The sequence below is a fragment of the Copadichromis virginalis genome, linkage group LG5, assembly GCF_057382275.1.
Source record: "Copadichromis virginalis isolate Kocher_CV1m ecotype Utaka linkage group LG5, C_Virginalis_male_GT1.1, whole genome shotgun sequence".
In the NCBI taxonomy this organism is placed as follows: domain Eukaryota; kingdom Metazoa; phylum Chordata; class Actinopteri; order Cichliformes; family Cichlidae; genus Copadichromis; species Copadichromis virginalis.
The window spans coordinates 3,423,278-3,432,387 of NC_140622.1; the positions used below are offsets into that span (position 1 = coordinate 3,423,278).

A 9,110-nucleotide genomic window follows, 5' to 3' on the forward strand; every position below is an offset into this window, starting at 1 on the left:
GAGGTTGTTGTTGTAGTGATGGATTGATTCGGTCAGTTTGCTTTGGATGTTCTTGTTATTTTAATAGAGGGAGTTTGATTATCCATGGACATGTCTGAGAGGGGCCCATTATTTTGGTAACAGTGCACTTAGAGAAAACCTGTCAGGTGATTTTGTTTTGTGCTTTGATGAGCTAATAATCAGCTCTCTTTCTCTCATTTTTGTTCTAAGCAGGCCTGCAACAGTGAATAACAGCGCTGAAAATTCTCAGGAAGAGCAAATATAAGGTGGGCTTTCCAGATTACAACTGGCTGAGGAGAAGCCTACCTGTGATCAGGTCTGTCTAAAAGGATTGTAGCGATTCAATCCAGTCAAAAGCATAAAAAACTAGCTTCCAAAACAAGAAACAAAAAACAAAACAGAATAAAACAAATGAATGAGCTCAATGTTGCTGAGAGTGGAGAATCTGATTATTTGCGCGGGGGTCTCCACTATTAGCAATACCTGGTGTGAATATGTATGAATAGGATGTGTGCAAATGGACGGTGACTGGACGGACGAGGTGAACGAAGGTTGGACCAACTGGACACTGAGGTAAAGACTGGACTAAGGTTAAGCACATGACTGATGACTGTTCTGTTTTAAGTTTTCTTTCTTATAACACAGATTGGATGATAAGTGAGGAAAACTCAGTATGAAATGTGAAGTTTGGGTTAACACACAGGTTTTGTTTACCTGAGAAGAGGATTGATGAGGTGTGAAATGATATGACTAACCTTTTTCTTTAATTTTCTAAGCTCAGGTAAAGCATTTGTGACACATCTTAATGTGTCACAAAAGGGGGGATTTAAGGTTTAATTTGAAATGGGTTTTAGGATCATTTTATGACTTTTGGGGTGTTTGATGATTTAGATATGGTGAAACTGAGGCAGAAATTGTTATTTTCATGTTCAAGTTGAAGGATTAAAATGAACTGAATCCTGTTTAGAAGATAAACTCTTTACACACATAAAGAGCATTGAGATTAAGTAAAGTTAATATAAAGGATAGAGCCCAGAACATGGTATCTTGAACCAACTTTGAATGATTAAGGGAACATTAGATGAACACAGTAGATTAGTGAGGTGTAGCAGGGAGAGGCTTTCTGCTTTCTATCCTTTACAGGAGAACATTCCAGTACCACAGCGACCACAGGGGTGGCGATGATCTCCAGTTTCACAAAACAGGTCACATCTGGAGTACACGCTGTGGACAGGGCGACCCCGGAGGCAAAGGTGGTGTGGCTGAAGGTGCTCAAACGAAAGTGGAAGGAACCACGCTGGACGGGTCCTTACGAGGTCATTGCCAGAACGACTACAGCAGTTCAACTGGAAGAGAAAGGCGACACCTGATACCACTGGTCGCAGTGTGCACCAGCACACGAGAGCTTGGTAGAGGAAAACTCGTCTTCAAAGAACACAGGTGTCAACAAACAGAGGCAGAATAAACCCTCTCACCTGTGCAACGGGCCGACCAGTAGTCCACCTGGAAGGCCGAAGAAAGAAGAAGAGCATCGCAGAAGGTCGCCGCGCCACCAAAAGGAGCGGTAACAAATTGAAAGAACTAGAAGGAGTGAAGGTGTAGGAAGTAGATTTAGGGCAGCTCACAGCCCGGCGTAAACGCAAGGTGCTGTCTCACAGCTTGATTTATTTGTTTGATTTTTTGATGACAAAATAATTAGGAAACATTGAAGCATACAACCCGTTGAGGGGAGAGATAGGGTTCGGCAATTAAAAGGTATTGTTTTGTTGAGCAAAATCTCTTTTGTTATATTTTAACTTTTAATATGAAACACGCCTCTCTGGAGCTTTTCTCCTTAGGGTACCCGGGGAAAAAACCCTTATCCATAGAGACTATGCCAGCTTCCAAACAGATAAGAACAAACTAAAAGCTAGAAATAAACAACTTAAACATAAACAAGCACGAAGAACAAACAACACAGAATCCACATCTGAACCAAAGATTAAGACAGTGAAATGTGGATTATTGAATATTAGGTCTCTCTATGTTGCAGGGCGCATTTTCTGAATCGGTCGGACGCGGATGCCAGTCCAGCACAGCACTTCCTGAGACAATAGTTGCTCAAACGGGATCGCTGAAAAGACTAAAGCGCGAGGTGTCAGGTATAGGTGATGAGTGTCTCAGCACATACAATGGCATAGAATTAAATTATGTTAAAGGGTCCACCAGCTCATTCACGTTTGATTTGTGTGACGTCATTAAGTGTGCAGGAGCTAGTAGCAGCTGGAGAGCATATGATGTGTGGGTCTGTAATCACCCTATGATATGCTCCAGTCATGCTTATTGGAGCCCCTCCTGGGGCAAACACATCCATACATACACAGCAGGTCAGTGGTGCTCCTGGGAAGGTGAGGTAGGTTGGACAGGAGTAGGATGGCAGCCAAATGTGCCAGAAGGCCTGCAAGGAATAGTAATTCAAAGGGTTTATTCTGTTTTTCATAACCCTGTCACCATCTTCTTAGGTCCATGGAACATACTGCCTAAAGCCGAGAGCCCGGGAGGCGTATTCTATCTGGTAATCAGAGTGGACATGTCAGGAACAGATTCGTTTGGGGTAATTAGGGTACACTTAGTTTACCCCAAAGCCTGAGTCACACTTAAAAACTCAACCACCACTCTAACTGATAAACTAATAATCTCGGCACCAAACACGATAGGGCAAGCGGAGAATGCCAATTCATTTATGCCAAAACAAGATAACTATACATGTTTCAGGTTTTCTACAGATAATGTAAAGTACCACGTGGGAGAAATCGACCCTACTTGGTGTGCCGTCACACCCACAGGAAGAACCACGAATAATGTGAGTGACCCGAGCACATTAATGGGAACATAGGCAAGAAGTGGGTTGTATTATTATTGTGGGCAAAGCACCCTTTTGGTTCGTGTCCCAATGGGAAGCGTAGGGACATGTGCGATGGTGCGACTGGGAGCTCCACTCATACTGATTGGAAATCAGGTAAAGGCTATTCAGCAACACAACACACGTACCTTAGCAGCCAGACATAAGAGACACATTTTGGCAAAAAGAGGGACCCAGGGTATACATGCATATGACCCCCGGTTAAACTCTCCGACTAGGATAGACTCCATAGGAGTGCCCAGGGGAGTTCCCAACGAGTATAAGCTGGCAGACCCAGTAGCTTCAGGGTTTGAAAGTATATTCCTTTGGATAACGCCTAATAAGAATGATGACCGCATTAACTACGTTCATTACAACTTGCTGAGACTCTCTAGCCTTACCAGGGACGCCATGGAACAACAATACTGCCCCAGATGGCTCAGTAACCCGAGCTCTGGAGGGCCTGAAAATTTGTCTAAAACCATGCATGAGCACTCAGGTATTGAAAACCCGCTGGCATCCTGGATGACATCCGTGTTTGGACAATGGAAAGGTGTGGCTATATCAGTGATGTGCTCATTGGCTGTATTTTTGGGAATATTGGTCATCGCTGGGTGTTGTATGTGTCAGAGGATTGTTGGTAAAGATAGTGGCGAGGGTTGCGAACCCTGGCTGGGTTGGGGGCAACATGAAGTATGGTGACATTCCTGTTGGAATGTCAAAAGAGGGAATGTTGGGATTCAGAGATTCTTTTATTGCTATCATATAATTTGCCTTATGAAGAATGTATTAATAACATGTTTCACAGTATCATTTATCAGTAATATTTCCTACAGGGTTTATATTGCATTGAATATGTCTGTCATCACATTGACCTTTCTATGTTTATAGGTTGAGTTCATTTTATACACAATGCATAAATGTGCTTGGTTAGAGTTGATGTTCCATTCTAGAAGGTTTTAAGCTTCACTGGTGAGAGTGTCCAGATGATACATGCTGAGGGGAGATGAGAACATAGCAGGTTAATTGCATGCACGCTTACGATACACATATTAATCTAGTAGCAGGTCTGAGCAAAGGCCTAAGTGTCTTCTGCTTCAGTTTGAGACTGGCTGCAAAGTACTCTACTTAGTGATTAATGACGAGGGTCCATTATTAGCTCTCAGAGATGCTAAGACCTGAAGTTATTACCTTAAAAGGCAAGTAATGTAGAAAGGAGAAGTTATATGTCGGTGTAAGGTTATATGTACGTGATGTACCCTTGTCTGCACGAGTTGAACTTTTGCCCGTCTGTCACCATGTATTTTTGAACTGTATTGACGTAGGTGTGATATTTTGTCCTATAAAACCAGAACCCAATGTATTCTTGTCAGAGCAACACATTCCGTATGCTGATGGTTGGTTGTTCTCCTGTGATGATAAAACTCATCGTTTGATTGCACTTTTCCGGAGTCTCCGTCGTTTGTTGTCTGGTCTAAAGTTGATCGATCTCGCAGCACTGACCAATACCATCCATATTTCACCAGGGCCAGTGTTGTTAGATGAGGCCATCCACATTGCACCAGAGCCTGTGATGCTGGCTTATACCATCCACATTACACCAGGGCCAATGCTTCCTGGGAGTCCATCTTCACCACACCAGGGCGTGTGCTGCTCGTTGATGCCATCCACATTACACCAGGGTGTGTGTTGCTGACCAATCCCATCCATATTTCACCAGGGACAGTGTTGTTAGATGAGGCCATCCACATTACAAATGGGCCTCTGCTACTGGCTGAGGTCAACTATAATTCACCAGGGTGTATGTTGCCATCTGAGAACATCTACATTTCACCAGGGCCTGTGTTCATGGCTGAGCCCAACAACATTTCTCAAGGGCCTGTGTTGCTGGCTGATCCCATTCACAATACACAAAGGCTTGTGCTACTTGCTGATGCCATCCACATTACACCAGGGCAAGTGTTCCCTGTGAGGCCTTCTTCACCACACCAGGGCCTGTGCTGTTGGCTGAGGCCATCCACATTACACCAGGGACTGTGATGCCGGCTTCTACCATACACATTACACCAGGGACAGTGCTTCCTGTGAGGCAATCTTCACCCCACGAGGGCCTCTTCTGCTTGTTGATGCCATCCACATTAGCGCCTATGGTGCTGGCCGATATCATGCACATTTCACCAGGGCCAGTGGTGTTAGCTAAGGCCATCTACATTACACCAGGGTGTGTGGTGCTGACCAATACCATCCATGTTTCACCAGGGCCAGTATTTTTAGATGAGGCCATTCACATTACAACAGGGCCTGTGCTACTGGCTGAGGCCATCTACATTTCACCAGGGCTTGTGCTGCTGTCTGAGGCCATCTAAATTTCACCAGGGCCTTTGCTATTGGCTGAGGCCAGCTAAATTTCACCAGGGCGTACGTTGCTGGCTGTTGCCATCCACAATACACAAGGGAGTTTGTTGCTGGCTGTTGCCATCCACAATGAACAAGGGCCTCTGCTATTGCTGATGCCATCCACATTTCACCACGGCCAGTGCTCCCTGTGAGGCCATCTTCACCACACCAGGGCCTGTGCTGCAGGCTGATACCATCCACATTACACCAGGGTGTGTGTTGCTGACCAATCCCATCCATATTTCACCAGTGTTGTTAGATGAGGCCATACACATTACAACAGGGCCTCTGCTACTGGCTGAGGCCAACTACATTTCACCAGGGTGTATGTTGCAAGCTGAGAACAACTACATTTCACGAGGGTGTATGTTGCAAGCTGAGGCCATCTACACTTCACCAGGGCCAGTGTTCATGGCTGAGGCCAACAACATTTTGCCAGGGCCTTTGTTGCTGGCTGATCCCATCCACATTACACCAGGGCCTGTGCTCCCTGTGAGGCCATCTTCACCACACCAGGGCCTTTGCTGCTGTCTGAGGCCATCCACATTACACCAGGGACTGTGATGCCGGCTTCTACCATACACATTTCACCAGGGCCAGTGGTGTTAGCTAAGGCCATCCACATTACACTAGGGTGTGTGGTGCTGACCAATACCATCCATGTTTCACCAGGGCCAGTGTTGTTAGATGAGGCTATCCACATTACAACCGGGCCTGTGCTACTGGCTGAGAACATTTACATTTCACCAGGGCCTGTGTTCATGGCTGAGGCCACCTACATTTCACCAGGGCCTGTGTTGGTGGCTGATGCCATCCACAATACACAAGGGCCAGTGTTGCTGGCTGATGCCATCCACAAAAAAAGGGCCTGTGCTACTTGCTGATACCATCCACATTTCATCAGTCCCAGTGCTCACTGTGAGGCCATTTTCACAACACCAGGGCCTGCGTTGCTGTCTGAGGCCATCCACATTACACCAGGGCTTGTGTTGCTGGCTGATGCGATTCACAATACACAAGGGCCACAAGCCAGCTGTAGCTACTCCTCCGCCTGCACCTCAGTTTAGGAGAGGACTGCGACGATCAAATGCTAGCTGGGATGCACAAGGTCGGCCTATCTGTCGGAGTTGTAAACTAGCAGGACATATAGCTAGGTTTTGCCAGACCTCCATGTCTTCTCAGCCAAGTTTAAACTAGATGACCCTGCTGCTGAGGTCCGAGGGGCGGGAGCTTTTGGTTCACCTAAGGAATTAAGGGCCACAGAAACATTTATTGGGCAGTGTCCAACAGTGAAGATAGTGATCGAGGGGGTGGAGCTTCAAGGCTTGTTAGATACAGGATCACAAGTGATTTTGATATAGGAGAGTTTGTTAAATGAGCATTTTTCCCAGGCTAAGCTTGAGAAAACTCCAACCGCCTTTAAGCTGAGAGCCGCCAATGGTCTGGAAATTCCCTATACCACCTATGCTGTCCTGGACATGGAAATAGAAGATGTTAAGGTTCCTGGACGCGGGGTTGTGGTGGTAAAAGATGACCATTGCACGCACCCACTGATTGTTGGTATGAATGTTGTGACTGCCTGTTGGAATGTATTTAAGTGGCCGGAAAAGACTGCTCCTGTCCCACAGCAATTAACGAATCAACAGGCCTGGAGGACTGCCTTCGCAACATGCGTAGAAGCAAGTACAGTGGAGGACGGAATGGTGGGGTATGTACGGTTAGCTGGCCGAGGCAAAATTAAAATTCCCCCAAGGAGTGAAATAATGGTGTGGGGCCAGGCTCAGATGGGTCCGCAAGGAACGGATTATTGTGCCCTGGTGGAGGCACTGCCTGAAACCCCTGATGTGGGGGTGGCGAGAACCCTCGTCATGGTAAAGGCCGTGAGAGTGCCAGTGAGGATTTGTAACCCACACCCCTATCCTCTTTTTATAGGTCGCTACCAGAAACTGTGAAAGTTATTCTGCGTAGATGAAGCCGACGTACATGGCTCACAGGACCAGAGCCTGTCCCTTGGGACAGATGATGTGGTGGAGGTGGCTCTGGTCGACAGTGGCGCCCCCGCGGAGGATGAAGGATTACCTGAGGAGGTGAGTAAATTGATTGAAAGACCTGATCTGTCTGAACTGCAACAGGGCGAGCTGCGGGCTTTACTGCTTAAATGGAAGAAGGTGTTCTCTAAGGATGACGAAGATTTTGGGAGGACTGACCTGGTGCATCATTGTATCCCCACAGGTGATGCAGCCCCCATTAGGGGGAAGTATTGTCCTTTGCCCCCTGCAATGTATAAAAAAATGAGGAGCCTCTTGACAGATATGATGGAAAAGGGAGTTATCCGGGAAAGCTGTAGCCCGTGGACTGCACCCATTGTTTTGTTGAGGAAAAAAGATGATACCTGGAGGTTCTGTGTGGACTACAGAAAATGTAATGCGGTGACACATAAGGATGCTTTCCCCCTGCCACGAATAGAAGAGACATTGTCAAGCCTTTGTGCAGTAGAACAACATTGTGTTGCCCAGGTGGCCTCTTTCAACTACGAGATCAAGTATCGTTCGGGTAAGAGCAATATTAATGCTGATGCCCTTTCTCGATTTCCCACTGTCCAGCATAGCACCTGGAAGAGGCTGGATCAGAGCGTGGAGTCACTTCAGCAGCCATTGAACTGACCTGTGAGGCAGAGGGGAGTGACTGGGCAGAAGCACAAGCTGGTGATCCGGATATTCAAGTGGTAAAGCAACTTGTGGAAGCTCATGTCGCGCCCATAAAGTTAGAACGTCAGACATTGTCACATGGTGTGCGGCGACTCCTGCAGCAACAACAAAGACTTCTGATCCAAGATGGCATACTGTGCCGTAAAGTGCTGGATGAATATACCCAGGAGTTTCTTTATCAAGTTGTGTGTCCCAGTTCCAAGTGCCATGAGGTGTGGCGGAGGATCCACGAGGCTGCTGCCCATGCGGGGATAGACCGAACCCTCTCTCGGATATGGCAGCGGTTCTACTGGGTTAACATGGAAGGGAAGGTACATCAGTTTCATCTGGGTTGTGTCCCCTGTAGTTTACAGAAGGAGAGAGTAGAACCTAGGGCTCCACTACACCCTATTTCAGTCTCATACCCTTTGGAGGTCGTAGGCATGGATTTCCTGTCCTTAGGCCGGCCCACTGACACTTACCAGATCATACTTGTGGTTACTGATCTGTTTACACGGTTCGCTTGGGCTATCCCTACAATAAACCAAACAGCAGAGACTATAGTAAAGGCTTTGTGGAAGTATGTGATACAGCCGTTCGGTTGCCCAGGCCGACTCCACTCCGACCGTGGGTCTAATTTCGAATCTGCATTAATGAAACAACCGCACGACACCTTACCACCCTGCAGGGAATGGTAGTGTAGAACGTTTCAATCAGACCCTATTGAACATGCTTCGCTCACTAGAATCAGTTAGACAGAGTCAGTGGGTAGGAAATCTGCCAGAACTCGTCCATGCTTATAACAATACTATCCATATTTCCACAGGTTATGCGCCTGCCTATTTGATGTTTGGTTGACCCTTGAGACTTCCCATTAGGCGTGGCCCCCCAGCAGGCGAGGCAGGATGTAAGTGAATGGGTGTATTCTCATCAACAGAAACTCTCCCTAGCTTACCGTTTGGCTGGGCAGAGGATGTATAGGGCTGCCTCCCAACACAAAAGCCAGTATGAGAAGAGAGGTTGTACCCTCCCACTGTTGCCCGGAGAGAGAGTCTGGGTATGTGACCGAAACAGGCAGAGCAAAGGAAAACTGTGTTCCTGGTGGTCTGCTGAGCCGTATGTGGTGTTGGAACAGGTGCGAGATA

General features: G+C 46.9%; 1 pseudogene; it reads left to right on the forward strand.

Moving 5' to 3' along the window:
- The first annotated feature begins 517 nt into the window (after window positions 1–517).
- LOC146708766 (uncharacterized) lies at window positions 518–8,812 on the forward strand (annotated as a pseudogene).
- Window positions 8,813–9,110: the final 298 nt, after the last annotated feature.